This window comes from Pyxicephalus adspersus, chromosome 1, assembly GCF_032062135.1.
Source record: "Pyxicephalus adspersus chromosome 1, UCB_Pads_2.0, whole genome shotgun sequence".
In the NCBI taxonomy this organism is placed as follows: domain Eukaryota; kingdom Metazoa; phylum Chordata; class Amphibia; order Anura; family Pyxicephalidae; genus Pyxicephalus; species Pyxicephalus adspersus.
Window position 1 is genome coordinate 109,348,952 of NC_092858.1, and position 16,250 is coordinate 109,365,201.

The 16,250-nt window shown below is 40.9% G+C and overlaps 1 protein-coding gene across 9 annotated transcripts in view; it reads right to left on the bottom strand.

Annotated features, from left to right (window-relative positions):
- SLC6A17 (solute carrier family 6 member 17) overlaps window positions 1-13,914 on the bottom strand; it is a 350,014-nt gene extending 336,100 nt beyond the window's left edge. For 3 of the 9 annotated variants that reach the window (XM_072423291.1, XM_072423273.1, XM_072423311.1), the window contains exon 1: window positions 13,553-13,768. The gene's annotated coding sequence lies outside the window, so the exon portion shown is untranslated. Of the gene's footprint in view, window positions 1-13,552; window positions 13,769-13,808 lie in introns of those variants that run through there. The other 6 variants (XR_011922346.1, XM_072423282.1, XR_011922348.1 and 3 more) reach the window with 5 other exon arrangements.
- Between the last annotated feature and the right edge of the window lie 2,336 nt (window positions 13,915-16,250).

The window sequence follows — 16,250 nt, forward strand, 5'->3', positions numbered from 1 at the left end:
AAGAAGAAATCCACCTTTATGTTCCTCCACTCCCAAGCTGATGTGAGGAAGTGACTATATAGTGGGCCAAGTTCTAAAATGGCATTGAAACCTTCATAAACACCCAGGAAACTGTAGACTGGCTCAGTGCACAAATTAAGGGCAACATGGTTTGAAAGGACACCCTTCCTAAAATATATAGAGAGTCCAGGAGCCTCATCATTCTTGGCATAGCCTAGCTTCTCTTTGTCTCTCTTCCCTTCCAGCAAGATGTACAGGTCATGGATGACCTTGCTGGACAGGCATAAACGCCTTTTGACATTCTGGTCCTTGGTTTGAGCAAAGCAATAAAATATGTTTGGCACTAAAGTTAAATTGTCATTTTTCTATACAAAATGACTAATACGATTAGAATCATGTAAACACATAAATAAAGCACACTATCTGGTATGTAAAGTGCTTGACCCTGCTTGTGAGCTTGGCAATCAATGTGGTTTGATGTTGTGCTTGGCAACCCGGACCTCCTTCCATCACCATCAGGTGTGTTAGAACGAGTATGCAACTCAGCTAGACAACTAATTGACAACCAGTTTGGACAGAAAGTGGAAGTGTGTTTGTATACAATAGTGCTAAGATCAGGCAGCACAGCACAATCAGAACCCAAAGCACTTCTATTTAAACAACAGGCAAGGTCACGTTGGGACCCTGGTCACGTGCCCAAATCTCAAGTGCCCAAATTATAAGTGCAATGGGAATTAATCCAGGGAATTGACACAGGAATTGAAACAGATTTGAACATACTATTTTACTCTGCCACTTCTACCTCCTGCCTTTGGACTGATTTATCCACCTGGACTCCAGCACATCCTCTGCTGCTGCTGCTACCATTCTAAGCTGGTATTTCATCAAACCATCTCTGATTGAATCATCATCATCCTTCACTCCTGGAACAAGTTTACAAGCCTCACCTGAACCCATATTATTTGACTGCTTCTCTTGGACTTCAGTTTGCCACATTGTTTATTGTACGCATATGGTTCCCAATTATCTGTAAAAATGTATTATTCATCCTGCTCTCTCTTTGTTGGCACTACTCCCTGTCCTCCCCAGTCTGATAACTCATTGTCTCTCTGCTCCTTCACTCTCTTTATTTCTCTGTCTGTGCTCCTGTATCTTTTTACTTTACTAATACTCTCTGGTGACATCTCACCCAACATTGGTCCCCCACACAGCCTCCCCCTTCCATATACTCTCAGCAAGACATTCCCTTCTCCTAACCTCATCCCCATTACATATTATGAAGTGTTAACTAGTATATATACAGCTTGATCTCAATTCGTTTGCAGTGTTGCAAAGGAAACCAAAAAGTATGAAAACAGTGCAACAAATGTAACAATAAATAATTAATTTTGGTAATGAGTACAATGTAACCTAAAAAAGTAACACCCAAAAGAAGATGAAGTATTAAAGATTCAAATTGACCTGTAATGGACTGTAGATGCACACAGAACAGAGCAGGTGTGCGCTAATTAATTGCTATGATCTCTCCATTAGCTGAACAGATCCTCCTTAATCATGCAGCTGAAATCTAATCGCCTTAATTGGCAGATTCGCGACCCCTATTGCTCATTATCAAGGCAGGAATCTGGCTGGCAGTGAAGGCGCGTGTACTAGCGCACTCGGCTCCGGACCGCGGGAAACCAGCTCGCTGGAAGCGTGAGCGTACGCGCATTTCATTGATGAATCAGGGCCAATTATATCAGCAAGTGTGACCACCTCTTTAAAAAGCAGAAGATTGGGCAGTGGTCCCCAACCTCTGGGCCGTGGACCAGTTCCAGTCCATGGCTGGTGAGTTGGGGGCCACAAATGACTGGAGGCAGAAGCCCCCAGAGTGGTAGCTCCGGTGGCCCTCCTTATACTGCTCAAAAGCTAGTGACAGTGTGGAAACAGGAGCGCAACTAGTGGGAGTGCAGGCGGCTTTCTCCATACTCCCTACACAGGAGCTGCTGAGAATGTCAGAGCAATGTATTAAAGGCTTACACTTCTCTTCAATTCCCAGCAGCACTGCCACCTGACAGCACATTATCTCTCTTACACTGCTCTGCTATTCCCAGCTAGTGAGCTGACAGGAGGTGGAGCTTCTGAGAATTTCAAGCTGCAAGATGTAAGCTGTACATATACCAGGTCGCAGCACAATGTTATTCTATGTTACCAGCCCCTGCTGTCACAAAGGCTGGGGACCACTGGTCTAGAGTATTCACTGTGTTCACACAGTGCCAATGAAAAAAGACATTGTTACATAGGTTAAAAAACAGTCCATCAAGTTCAAATATAAGAAAAATAAATTTATTAGAAAATCTGGAAATTCCAGAAAAAAACCTACATAACAGTTGATCCAGAGAAAGGCAAAAAAACATTATAAAGCATGACCCAGCTTACCAAAACAGGGAAACAATTTCAGGTCAATCCTAAAGAAATCAGATATACTCTGGATAAAAAATCATAGTGTCATTCCTTGAAACAACTCACCTAAACAATCTGGTGAATGTGCTAAAACTACCTCCTGAGGGAGTCTAATCCACATGCCCACATACTTTACTGTGAAAGGTCCCTTTCGCATGGGTAATAAACTTCTTTTCCTCTAACCACTAGCAAAGATCTTAGAGTAAAAATTGTTTTGCTTATCAAGTTGTGAAGAGTAATAAGGACATTTTCAAACAATTTGAAATCCATTATTCTACAGTGGAATATTGCGAATATATATAAAAAAAAAAGTTATGTCCCACACTTTACAGGCTTCAGTTACCATGGTAAATAGTTACATAGTACGTTAGGTTGAAAAAAGACATAAGTCCATCAAGTTTAACGACTAGGGAAATAAACACATCCAAGATATAAAACCCTTATAAGACATAGTTGGTCCAGAGGAAGGCAAAAAATCCCTGGTACAATTTGCTTCAACAGGGGAAAAAAATTCCTTCCTGATTCCATGAGGCAATTGAAAGTTCCCTGGATCAACAGTCACTGTTATTTTTACTTTAATGCCTTAATACTTAGTTATTTTCTGTGCTTCTGGAAAAGCATCCAGCTTTTCTTAAAGCAGTCTATAGTAGTTGCTAAAACTACTTCCTGAGGGAGCCTTTTCCATATTTTCACAGACCTTACAGTGAAGAACCCCTTCCTTATCCAGAGAATAAACTTCTTTTCCTCCAGACGCAAAGAGTGCCCTCTTGTTCTTTGTAACGATCCTAAAGTGAAAAATTGGGAAGGGAGTTCTCTATATGGACCTTTTATATATTTATACAGGGTGATCATATCCCCCCCCTTAAACGTCTCTTCTCAAGGGAGAATAGATTCAGTTCAGCTAATCTCTCCTCATAGCTGAGCTCCTCCTTTCCTTTTATTCATTTATTTGTCCTTCTCTGCACTCTCTCCAATTCCACAATGTCCTTTTTGTGAACTGGTGCCCAAAACTGGACTGCATATTCCAGATGTGGTCTGACCAATGCTTTGTACAAGGGCAGGATAATGTCTCCTTCTCTGCAGTCTATTCCTACTTTACTAGCTTTAGATTTTGCAGCTTGGCATTGCATGCTGTTATTAGGTCTATGATCTACCAGAACCCCCAGATCCTTTTCCATTTCTGACTCCCCCAAATGTATTCCCCCTACACAGTATGAAGCATGCATGTTGTTAGCGCCCAAGTGCATAATTTTACATTTATCTATATTAAATGTCATTTGCCACTTGGCTGCCCAATCAAACAGTACATCCAAGTCTGCTTGTAGAATATTGACATCCTTTATGGACATAATTCCATTACATAGTTTAGTGTCATCTGCAAACCCAGAAATGGTACTTTTAATCCCAAACTCTATATCATTTATAAAGATGTTAAACAGTAAAGGTCCCAACACTGAACCCTGGGGTACACCACTAATAACCTTAGACCATTTAGAGTATGAATCATTAACTACAACTGTCTGGATGCAATCTTTAAACAAGTTCTCTATCCATTTACAGATTGACTTTTCTAAACCTATCGACCCTAAGTTGCATATTAACCGTCTGTGGGGTACAGTGTTAAATGCTTCAGCAAAGCCCAAGTACACTATATCAACTGCTGTTCCACTGTCTACCTGTTTACTTACTTCCTCATAAAAAAAGAGTACATTTGTTTGACAACTTATGTCTTTTTGAAACCATGCTGACTATCACTTATAATATTATTTTCTAGCAAAAACTCCTCCATGTGGTTCTTTATCAAACTCTCTAAGACCTTTCTATCTATGGACATTAAACTAACGGGTCTGCAGTTACCTGGTAATGACTTTGCTCCCTTTTTGAAGATAGGAACCACATTGGTCTTAAGCAAATACTTTGGTACCTTGCCAGTGACTAAAGAGTCTCTAGAAATAATGGCTTTGAAAAAACAGAGCTCAGCTCTTTGAGGACACGTGGATGTAATCCATCAGGTCCTGGTGCTTTGTAAACCATAATTTTTCCCAGCTGCTTTTCTATCATATCAATTCTGAGCTATTGTGACTCATTCAAGGCAGTGACATTGCTAATTATGAGTTTGGACTTGAGCTCTGCCATTTTCGTTTGTGTACACAGAGCTAAAAAAAAAGTGTTTAGTAAATCTGCCTTGTCTTTATCCCCAGTCACCAACCCAGAGACATCCTTTAAGGGGCCTACCGTATTTTTCGGCGTATACGACGCACTTTTTCTTCCCCAAAACTGGGGGAGAAAAGTGGGTGCGTCTTATACAGCGAACACAGTTAAAAAAAATTGTAAAATTTCATACTCACCCAATACCGCGATCCCGCGATGCTGCATGCTTCTCCTCTCCTCCTGGCTGCAGCGCGTAACCCCGCGATCCTCCTCCTCCTCCGAGAAGCCGGCACACGTGACCCGCGATCCTCCTCCGAGAAGCCGGCAAGAACTGCGCCCCGCGAGAAGCACTGCGATCCCGGAAGCACGCTGACCGGTAAGTGGCACAGGATGATCAGAAGGGGTAAATTGGCACAGGGTGATCAGAAGGGACTGAATTGGCACAGGGTGATCAGAAGGGACTGAATTGGCACAGGATGATCAGAAGGGACTGAATTGGCACAGGGTGATCAGAAGGGGATTTGATATAAAATATTTTACTACAGTATTTGGTTCAGAATCTTTTTTTTCTAGATTTTCCTCCTTTAAAATTGGGTGCGTCTTATAGGCCGGAGCGTCTTATACGCCGAAAAATATGGTACATGCTCAGATATGATCATTTTGCTATTAAGATATTTGAAAAAATTGTGGGGGTTTGCCTTACTTTCCTTTGCAATCTGTATAACTCCCCCGGTGACTCATCGGAGCAGAAGCAGGAAGAAGAAAGACGAAGATCGCGGCGCTGGATGGCGCGGGACCCCGGCGGATCAGGTAAGCGCTCTATTTACTTACCTTCCCTAGGTGTTCCAACCCCGAGTGTGACTCGGGGTTACCACTTGTAGCAACTTTTTTCTACCCCGAGTCACACTCGGGATTACCGCTAGGGAAGTTAATAGAAAATTTGCTCTCTTAAAATTAAATGTTTTTATCTTTCCTGTTTTTGCTTACTGTTTACAGCTTACATTAAATTAAATCATAATAAGGTCACTGCTACCCAGATTCTCTTTTATTTGCACATTTGTTATAAGCTCTGCATTGTTAGAAAAAACTAGGTCAAGCAGAGTATCATTTCTAGTTGGGGCTTCTATAAACTGTACCATAAAATTATGTTGTATTAAATTCACAAATTTCCTCCCTTTTGTTTTTCCTGTAGTGCCATTACTCCAGTCAGGGTAGTTGAAATCTCCCATGATTAAAACACTTCCAATTTTTGCTGGTTTTTCTATGTGTGGTAGTAGTTGATTTTCTATTTCTTCCCTAGCACTGGGGGCCTATAGCGGATTCCAATAATTGTCTGTTATTCAACCCCACATTCAACTCCACCCATAATGCCTAATGCACAAAGCCAGGATTAGGCAATACCAACTAAGTCAAAATTCTTCTCACTCAATGCTTCCAACTTCCCTATCTTGTTTGCGAGACTTCTAGCATTGGTGAACAGGCTCTTTAAACCATTGCTGCTTTTACCAATGCTATTTGCCAAATCCTTTTGTTTTTTAGCACAATTAGTACTGCACAATCCAATGTTTGTAACATGGGAAGCTCCCTACAATTATCCATAACCCTCCCCCCAACTATCCCCAATCCACCCTCAACTAGTGTCTGACCCCTGACTAACCTTTCTGCCACCTTATTTAACTGTCGCACCCCCCTCTGTCCTAGTTTAAATTTTCCCTCCACCATTCCCCTAAATCTTTCCCCTAGCATGTATGATGTAAGCTTGTTAAATGTTAAAAAATGATAGTACAGTAAAACTGAACAAGTATGACTTGCTTGGAAGGTTTACCAGGAGAAAATCTTTTGTCTCTAAAAAGAACACATAGCAGCATGGCCTAATTTGCCCATAAGAGTTGTAATGTCATTTGGACAGATAACATGTGTAGATTTATTTTGACCATAATGCACAGAGCCACCTTTGCCAAAAACCAAACACAGCATATCAGCACAAACATCCCATAACAACTGTCAAGCACAGTAGTGGCGGGGTAAGGATTTAGGACCTGGGCACCTTACAGTCAAAGTCCACGCCTCAGTCCGATTAAAATGCTTTGGCAGGACCTTAACCTCCCTAGCGGTATTCCCGAGTGTAGCTCAGGTTAATTTTCAGTAACAAAAGCGGTAACCCCAAGCCACACTCGGGGTGGAATTGTAAATAGAATTGGAAAGCTTACCTAGCCCCAACGGAGTCCCCCCGCAGTGCCCGTGACGTCCTCCAGCGATGGCCGCCTGGCATCTGCATCCCCTAGCGATGCCCGGCCGGCATCTGTGTCTCCGGCGTGTGAACAGGAAGGAGCCTGGGAAGATACTCCTGAAAGCAGGTGGCACTCCAAGACAGGATGTCTCCCGAACGCCATTCAATAGCATGTTTGCAGAGCCAAGGCACCCCAAGCAGGACAGGGTGAATTGATCCTGGTATGGCAAGAAAGAAAATTGTCTGTGAGTGTAAAGCTCTGGGCTTTATGGTAAGTGGTATGTTGGCATGCTAAATGCTGCCAGGCAGGACTGTCTCATTCACCCCCGAGACAACTAAGGGTTTCAATAGGGGCACCATAGGAATCCAAGGCCTGAGACCAGAAGTATTGACTCATGCATAAGGTTCATACTGGAAACATAATCTTGGTAGGTGGAGAGAAAATAGGTTTGTCTAGGGGACCTTCTCTCAAATTCCCTAGGCATTAGTGTTTGGGGCCTTCTGTGGCCCTTTTTTGTGCAGTACATGCAGAGAATCTAGTCTCTGCGGCTAGTGTATGCTTCTGGAGAAAGTTGTGCTCAGTCCACTTGCATGGGTTATATTGCTAGAGGGGGAAGGATCTGGAAATTAGTGACCAGCTTGATAGGAAACCGACCGGAAAGCTCATCTTTAATACGGCTTGCAAGGCCCTGCCTGCCACAAAAGCTTCATTATTCCAATTCAACTTTGTAGCTAGTGTTCAAAATTTTACAGCTTACTGGCCAACAGAGAGAGAGGTCTAATGTAGGCACAAGATTTCTAATGCTGCTGAGGAGGCTTGGCAAGGTTCATCAGATACCGTATGAAGATCTACAGAAAGGTATAGAAGTCTCTTAGAAGACTTCTTAGAAGACTTAGGTTGTGACTCCCGTACACACAGAGGCTGGTGACTGCTGACAGACAGGAATAAAGCATGGAGCCGGAACGAGAGACAAGAGTGTGTCAGATAAGACAGAGCTTGTGGCAAGTGGCAAACAGGAGTAGTCGAGATTAGGCAAGGGTCAGGTCAGACAGCGATCAGAAGTAGTCAGTGGTCAAGCTGGGGTCAGTACACAGGAGAATTAGCAACATAAGACATAGACAGGAGCAAATGGAACTTGGGAACAGAGCCAAAAGGAGCTCCTTGTTTAAGCAATTCCCTGTTGCCAGTCACTCCCTTTGGAGGCTATGTGACCTGCAGGCATCCTACCCTACCTCCAGAGGGGGTGCTGGCAATGAGGGGTAGGTGGTGTTCACATCTCCACCAGCAGGTGGAGTGCATCTGCGGAACACTCTAGTCCTCTGGGGTAAGGAAGTAAGTGACAGAGTCCCATGACCTAGACCAGAAAGTGAGCAGGAGATCCCTGAGCAGATTTGGTGCAGGAAGCAGGGGAGAACAAGGGGTGACACTGAAGAGGGCACAGATCCCCTGGTCAAGCGGGGATCTGTGGCAGTGGCAATTCACAGAAGCCCCTCAGATGTGCGCCTTATATATGTGGGTTACTATCTTTTTACATGAGGAACAAAGGCAATGTCAATTGGCTCTATTTATAAAACATTCCCTTGTGGGGATCTATTGGTACCATCTGTTTCAATGGAAATAATTGATTTCCATCAGGGAATGTCAGATTATCTGTTTTAAAAATAGAGCCCTATGAGTCAGTTTCTTTTTTTTAGTCAGGAATTTGTTTTTAGTTTTCTGTTGTCTATATTTTAGCTGCATAAAGCACATGGCATCTCTGCTCATGAAGTTTATCGCATGGATCAACAACTTTGATTTTTACTTTTGTTTTACTTGGAAGGACCCTTATACCCGTGTGTACATTTTATAGCATTCCACATATAGTTTGCATATGTAAATGTTGGCATTGATACAATAGTCAATACTGTTTTCTCTCTAATTGGTTGGAATGTTAGGAGGGTTATGTTTTCCAAGACATCCTAAACTTGATACAGATATAGACTCATTGTTTAGGGAGGTATTTGGCTATTCAACGGTGGGCAATAAAGGAGCAGTGCTGATATTTCTACACAAATGTTTTAATAGGGTAGTGAGTCCCTGATCTGCAATGATAACGAGGGGAGGATCATTCAACTAGCTGTGGAATTGTCAGACAAACTGATCTCTTTGTATAATGTATATGCCTCTCATTCTCAAATCAAACTAGTTAAAGTCTAACACAAGGACTATAAAGTAAATGGGGGGACTTTAATTCCATTATGCATGATAGAAAGGATAGGTCTTTTTGTCTATATTTCTCTGGCATCTCATACTTTACCACCAGGGTCGCCAGAATTACCTCACATTTAAGGGACTTATTGGTTCTCAGAAACTGGATGAAGTAGAAGATATTGATATTGGTGCCAGGGATACCCTTTAGAATGACAGTGCACTTTTATCCCTCATGTGCATACCTCTCAGGCTTGCACATGGATATTTCATTACTTTCTGTATAATGATCCAGAATTCAAGGTAAATTGGCTTGGCAGGACTATAAAGTGAATAATTTAGAACATACAGACAGCCCTATTCAATTTTGGTAAACAGGCAAAGCCTATTTGAGAGGGTGGGTTTTTGCTTTTCTTTCAGTTTGCAAAAATGGCAAGCACTTGCTATTATCAGGCTAAAGAAAAGATGCTATTTGCACAACAGCAACTGACTGATACTCCAACTCTATAATAAAAATGTCTGAAAACTGGAGGTAATTTCATCAGTGGCTGCAAAGAGATGAACTACAAGGGATGGTATTAAATGTAGCCAAATTTTAGGAAACATTGTATGCTGCACTCTTAGGCCTAGATTAATCCCCCCTCTACTCACCCAGTTCCCCTAAAGCTCAGACCAAATTGTGGTAGCCGCATCATGTTTAGCTGCTTTATATATTTGCCACAGATGACCTTAATACCCCAACAGCATCAGGTTCAGGCAGCTATATAGCTGAGTTCTATAAAATGATGAAAGAACCAATAACCTGCATCATTTATATACCAGGATGTGAATATTAAGCAACTATGTGTTAAATTGGAAAAAGGCTTTTACGAAAGTACTCCCTAAAAAGTGAAAGGACCAGAGGTACCCCTAATCTTATTGTCTTATTACCTTGATAAACTTAGATGTTAAATTATCCAGAAAGCTATGGCAGACAAACCTTTAAAGTAACCAGGTGTAATGTACCATTGAATACTATGCTATGTATTTCAGCTTTTGGGAAGACATTCTAACTAATATGGTTGATAAAGGACAGAGAGGACCTATTAATATATGCCTACTGGCTGCCATAGGTAATATAGGTATTATATGTAAGCTAGGATCCATCCTCAAGCACCCTCCGTATCCACCATGATTGTGCATTGAAGGGTGTGTTTAGAGGTAAATGGATGCAAAACAGAATAATGACAAACACCTCACACATGGTACAATTGCATATCCTAAACTTTTAAATGTTCTACTTAGTATAGTATGGAATTTATTTGAAAGACAGTAAAACACCTTTCAACAATTAATCAAAAACAAGGCTTTTGATTCATACTGACAAGAGACATTTTCTTCTGCATACTTATCTTTTAACTATTTTTCTATCATTTTATTTGCTTCAAACAATGGAATCTCTTGATCTACCTCAACATATATCAATCTTGTGACCAACAAACCATTGTCTTATGAGATGGAAGACCAACATATATCTTCATTATAGCCAAAACCCATGACAGTAGCAGTTATTTCTGTACTATTGACAAAACCCCTAAATGAGAGTTAATGTAAACAGGTTCCTAGTAAAGAAGTTAACTGTTTCTTTACTGCATTAAATGTACACATTTAATAGGTTAATTTGTATGGCAGAATCCTCTATCCTCGGTTATTTCTTTTTGAATATTCTAATCTTTCAGCTGTTATAAACCTTAAACATAACATGAAATATTCCTTACAATCGCCATATCTTATTGTTCGCTCACATTTGTTAATGAAAGCTTCATCTATAGCAAGAAGTCTCTGTTCCTTTAAGAGGGAAATATGCACAACTTGGACAGTATACAAAAACAAATCAAAAAGAAATTATAAAACGGATAGTACTATTTTGAAAAGAAAAACGAGGATGGGTCATAAAAATTCTTTGTTTCCATAAAAAATGAGGAAAGACAGCTTATGACATAAATCTTCCAGCTGTCATTCTTTGAGTACCATTAATCTCTTTCTATTACTGTAACACAGGTAAAATACCATACAATACCATACCAGCAGTCTATTTGAAAGTTTGACTGCTGTTAACACAAGACTGTGAACTAGGCCTCCAGCTGTCCCTTATGCTTCCTCAGTTCCAATCAACATCAGTGTGCTGGGTAAATGGGGAGAGGTCACAGGGTGGCTACAAACAGAGAAAAAGTATCCAAAAGCAACTAAAATGGTATGGATACATTACAGTTTGAGCTTCTGCAGAAGGTAAGCAATAGAAACACATAAATTCAGGTAGTAAAGAGTTTACAGTGCAATCAGGGCATTGGCTGAATCCACTAAGGTATTCCTGGATCCAAGTATAAATCTATTGACCATGCAATAGTAAGGGGATACAACAGCAAAATGTGAAAGCAGCAAAATGTGAAATCAGGAAGGATTTTTTTTCCCCTTGAAGCAAATTGTACCAGGGGTTTTTGTGCCTTCCTCTGGACCAACTATGTCCATAGGGTTTATATCTGGGATATGTCTTTTTTCAACCTGACCTACTTTGTAACTATGTAACTAACAAAATGTCTTTGGTAAATAGAAATTCTTGACTGATGACCTCCTTCATCCAACCATTTAGGTTGTTGCTGAATCAATAATCAGTAAATAAAATGGGAGGCAGACCTAGCTGTTGTAAAAAGCTTGCCAATTTGTAAAAATTAGAGGACTAGGAAAACTTCTAACTGGATTATTTAAAAGGAGCAGCTAAGAGGACAGCAATCAGGCAGGCAAACGTGTTTTATTGCAGAAGGTATATCACCTGTCCCTTTTTGTAATTCAGCACTGTCTGATTGCAAATTTTGAAAGTCCTTCTGATTTAATTTCCTAATGACCAGAGGTCACTGAAAGTCAGTGTAGTCCAATGTGTCCATTTTTTTGCCTGTGGCGTATTGGAGAGAGTCACTTTGCTTTTCCTGTTAGTGACAACATTGCTACTGTGGTAGGGTAGAGGAAATCTGCAATGGGGACCCAGTGATAAAAAGGTAACAGTGTGACTCGGGGTGGATTTACCCCGCAATCTTGTTCTGTTGACATGCCCCGGCGTCCTGCTGGTCCCTGCAGGTTGTCGAAACACGTTTTCTTCCTCAGATCTCCAGCCAGCAACTGCAGAGACGATCTTCGGGGTTTCCTGGTGATGTCGGTGCATGTGTCAGTGCAGGCAGGAGGAGCGGTGGGAAATTCAAATATTTTGGATTGGATTCAATACAAAATAGCTGTATTGATTGAGTCCAATACAAAGATATCTTTATATAATACATAAATAATTATATTATGTATATATTATACATACTACTGTACAGTTATATTACATTTCACTACTTTCTTTTTTTGCAAAAAAAATAACACTTTTTGCGTGGAAATACGGACAGAATTAGAATGCTAGGGGGGTTAAAAAAGCCCCACCCCCCTCCATGACAAATATAGTATAATATATGTGTATATATATATATATATATGTATATATATATATTGCCAATAGAAAACATGCAACCGTTATTTCATTTATTTTTATGTTTAACTGCACTTTTTGCATTTCAATGACCTGGGAATGTGACTTTTTCCGATATAGTAGAAAACCATGTAAGCGTCAACATGAGATTGGATTTTGGTCCATCCTGTGATTGTTTAAAATGTTTTGACTATTTGAAGTCTAACAACAAAGTCTAAAGCTGCGTACACACTTCCAATTTTTGTCGTTGGAAAGGATCTTTCACGATCCTTTCCAACGACAAGGGAGTGCACGATGCATGAACGATGCTGTACATACAGCACCGTTCATGCTCTATGGAGAGGGGAGGGTGAGAGCGACGGAGCGGCACCCTGCTGCGCGCTCTCCCCTTCCCTTTCATTAGGATCGGCTGTCGTCCATCGTCCGTGGATCCGGCAGGTCGGTCGTCCAGATGGACGACACCGACACGACAACGACTGTACACACGGCAGATTTTCGCCCGATAATTGGCCGATGCCGATTATCGGGCGATAAAAATCTGACGTGTGTACATAGCTTAAGTTTCCAATTTTACCCTGGAAACCTAACCAGGAATAGTGGACTAATGTACCAGACATTACATATTATCCCACAGTTAACAAGCTTTCCTGTCCCCAATGATCTATTTAGACCATAAAAACGCCTACAAAATATATTATGATCGCAGGAATCAAACATTTGGAACCTCTGAAAATAGAAGTCAAGGTCACCACAGTAGGTAGTCAGATCTAGGTTTTACCGGAAGGATAAATTCTGCAGCCGTAGAAAATGAACATCTCATGCTGCCAAATTACATAATATAGGTTATCTAGAGTAACATGGTTCTTTTAATAAAAATCTACACGGTTAAAACTCCACATTCTCCCTTGCCCTAACACTTCAGCTCCTATCTAACGGGATCCACTTCAATGCCCTTTCCAGCAATGTCACCTTGTTACACACCTAGGTTACGTTCTACCTTGAAGATTCCATAAACTACAAAGACAGAAGCAGAAACACTTACCCGTTAACGCGTGACCAAGCGACGTGCTTTTAAACAACAAAAAACAAAAAAACAGGTAAACAAGAAGCCAGCACGGATGAAAGCTGCAAGGGAACAGGAGCCCGACTACTCATGGGGCAGCCAACAACAGCTGTTCACGCAAGCGTGACGAAAGAACCCATGGGATCACTATGGATCACCAACCCCGGTTAAAAGAATCCGAGACCCCTCCCTGAGATTCACAAAATGATAGTTTCCTCTAAAAGGTTCGGCTTACTTGGTTGCTCCGGTTACTCGTGTTCATGCAGAAGGTTCTAATGGATGCAGTGCTGACGCAAAGCTTTCCACTGGTGAATGGAGTCATGTGTGAAAGTTGCTGATAGGGGAGGAAAGCCACACGGCTGAGAATAGCTCACAATGTATTTATAACTATAGTCGTGTCTCATATTACTAGGTCAAATGTCAGACAGCCAATTACAAATCATACAATATTCAATTGTACATAAACCAAGTCGGTTTTCGAATTGTGGAACCTGTGAAAAAACAATAGTACATTACAATAAACAATAAAACATTTCAATGATCACAATAGGTGGCCCTGTGACTGTGAGTCTAATTGGCCCTTTCTAATTTAGCCTTTTAGTTGAAACAATCATTCTGCCAGGAAAGCCTAATTATTTTATCCTGAATCGTTTCAACCATCATTTCAGATCTGGATGAAAACGCTGGATGTCCTCTCTTTTTAAGGTCAATTGCCTTTTTTTTGTGTTGAAAAACATAACGCTCCAGGAGTGAATGAGCCCTTAATAAAAATGTTGCTTTTGAAGATTGTATTACTGCAGCAAGAACAAACGTCTGGTTAAATAACCACTTTAATGGCAGGCTTCTTTCTCACACTGTGTGTTTTATATTTTGATTTGCTAAGAAAATAACCTGCATCTATTGTTTTAGGATTTTTCAGCTTGTGTCCTTTGCAGGCATTTTTCCATATGTGCTCTGATAGCGAGCTATAGATAGTCCAGTGTATTCAACCATCATGATTCTGAGCATGCAGTAATGAGGATCTGTTACCATGGAAACCTGATCAGCAACTTTGACATGCTCCTGTCTATGCCCGAGAAACAGCTGGTGAGTGAGCTAACATCAAGCCTATTTAACGCATCAAACCTAATACAAAAGCAGACACAAAATCATACAGTATCAGTTTTTTAGATTATCCTTAGCAGGAAATGACATACAGATTTGTGTATAATAAGGAGCAAATAAAAATGCTCATGCCTCACTAAATAGTTGATAAAAAGACATAAATGAAAATAAGTAACTAAAAAAAGGTTATCTCTTTAGCTTCATAAAATGTACTCTATTTCAAATGGATAGTTACATAGTAGGTCAGGCTGAAAAAAAGACATAAACCCATCAAGTTCAACCACTAGGGAAGTAAACATATCCCAGATATAAAACCGTAGGGACATAGTTGGTCCAGAGGAAGGCAAAAAAACCCTGGTAATTTGCTTCAACAGGGTAAAAAAATCCTTTCTGATTTCAAGAGGCAATTGGCAGTTCACTGGATCAGCAGTCTCTGTTATCTTTAATTTAAAGCATACCTAAACTCAGAAATTTCACTTTCCATTAAAGGGTAGACAACCCTTTTATGTAAAGTAAAAATTCTGTTGTTGTTTTTTATTTTTAAGTGCAACACCTAGGCGATTGAGAATGAATGGGAGCGCAAAGCCTCCTGCAATACCTACATCAGGCATCTTGTGAGACTCTTGGGTGCTCCTCCTGTGCATGCCCGAGCAGTGCAAGTGAGATCGGCAATTTTTTTTTTCATCCTACGTCATCAGATCTCACGCCTGGGTTGGGTGACATAGGATGAAGAACCAGGAAGAAGAGGAGAAGATGACGACGCCCGAAGCGCCGGCCTCAAAATGCATGTCGGGATGACGCGGGACCTGATGCAAGACACTCCAGGATGGATCGGACTGCCCTGCAGGATTTAAGGTAGGTGTTTTTTTTTTTTTGCCCGTTTTCAGTTGAATTCCCTTTTAAAACCCAGTTATATTCTGTGCTTCCAGAAAAACATTCAGCTTTTTCCTAAAGCAATCCATAGTAGTTGCTGAAACTACTTCTTGTGGGAGCCTATTCCACATTTTTCCTATCCGGAGCTTAAACTTCTTTTCCTCTAGACACAAAGAGTACCCTCTTGTTCTTTGTGATGATCTCAAAGTGAATTTTTAGGAAGAGAGTTCTCCATATGGACCATTTATAAATTTATACAGGGTGATCATATCCCCCAATAAACATCTCTTCTCAAGGGAGAATAGATTCAGTTCACTAATCTTTCCTCATAGCTCAGTTCCTTCATTCCTTTTATTAGTTTATTTGCCCTTCTCTTCACTCTCTCCAATTCCACAATGTTCTTTTTGTGAACTGGTGCCCAAAACTGGACTGCATATTCCAGATGTGGTCTGACCAATGCTTTGTACAGGGGCAGGATTGTGAGGCTGATTCATCAAGCAAAATCGGAAGCTCGCTCGCGCATTCATATTCGAGATCCGAAATCGTACGCCGTCGCGCAATTCGGCAACTGAAAGAGCTCGCGCCCGGAGCCGCGCATCTCCGGTAGCTTTACACTGGGGAGCTTGCATTAAAAGTCACTGTTCCCCTAAAAAATCATTCTTTCTAATGGCACACATATTACCCTTAGCCCTAAAAAAAA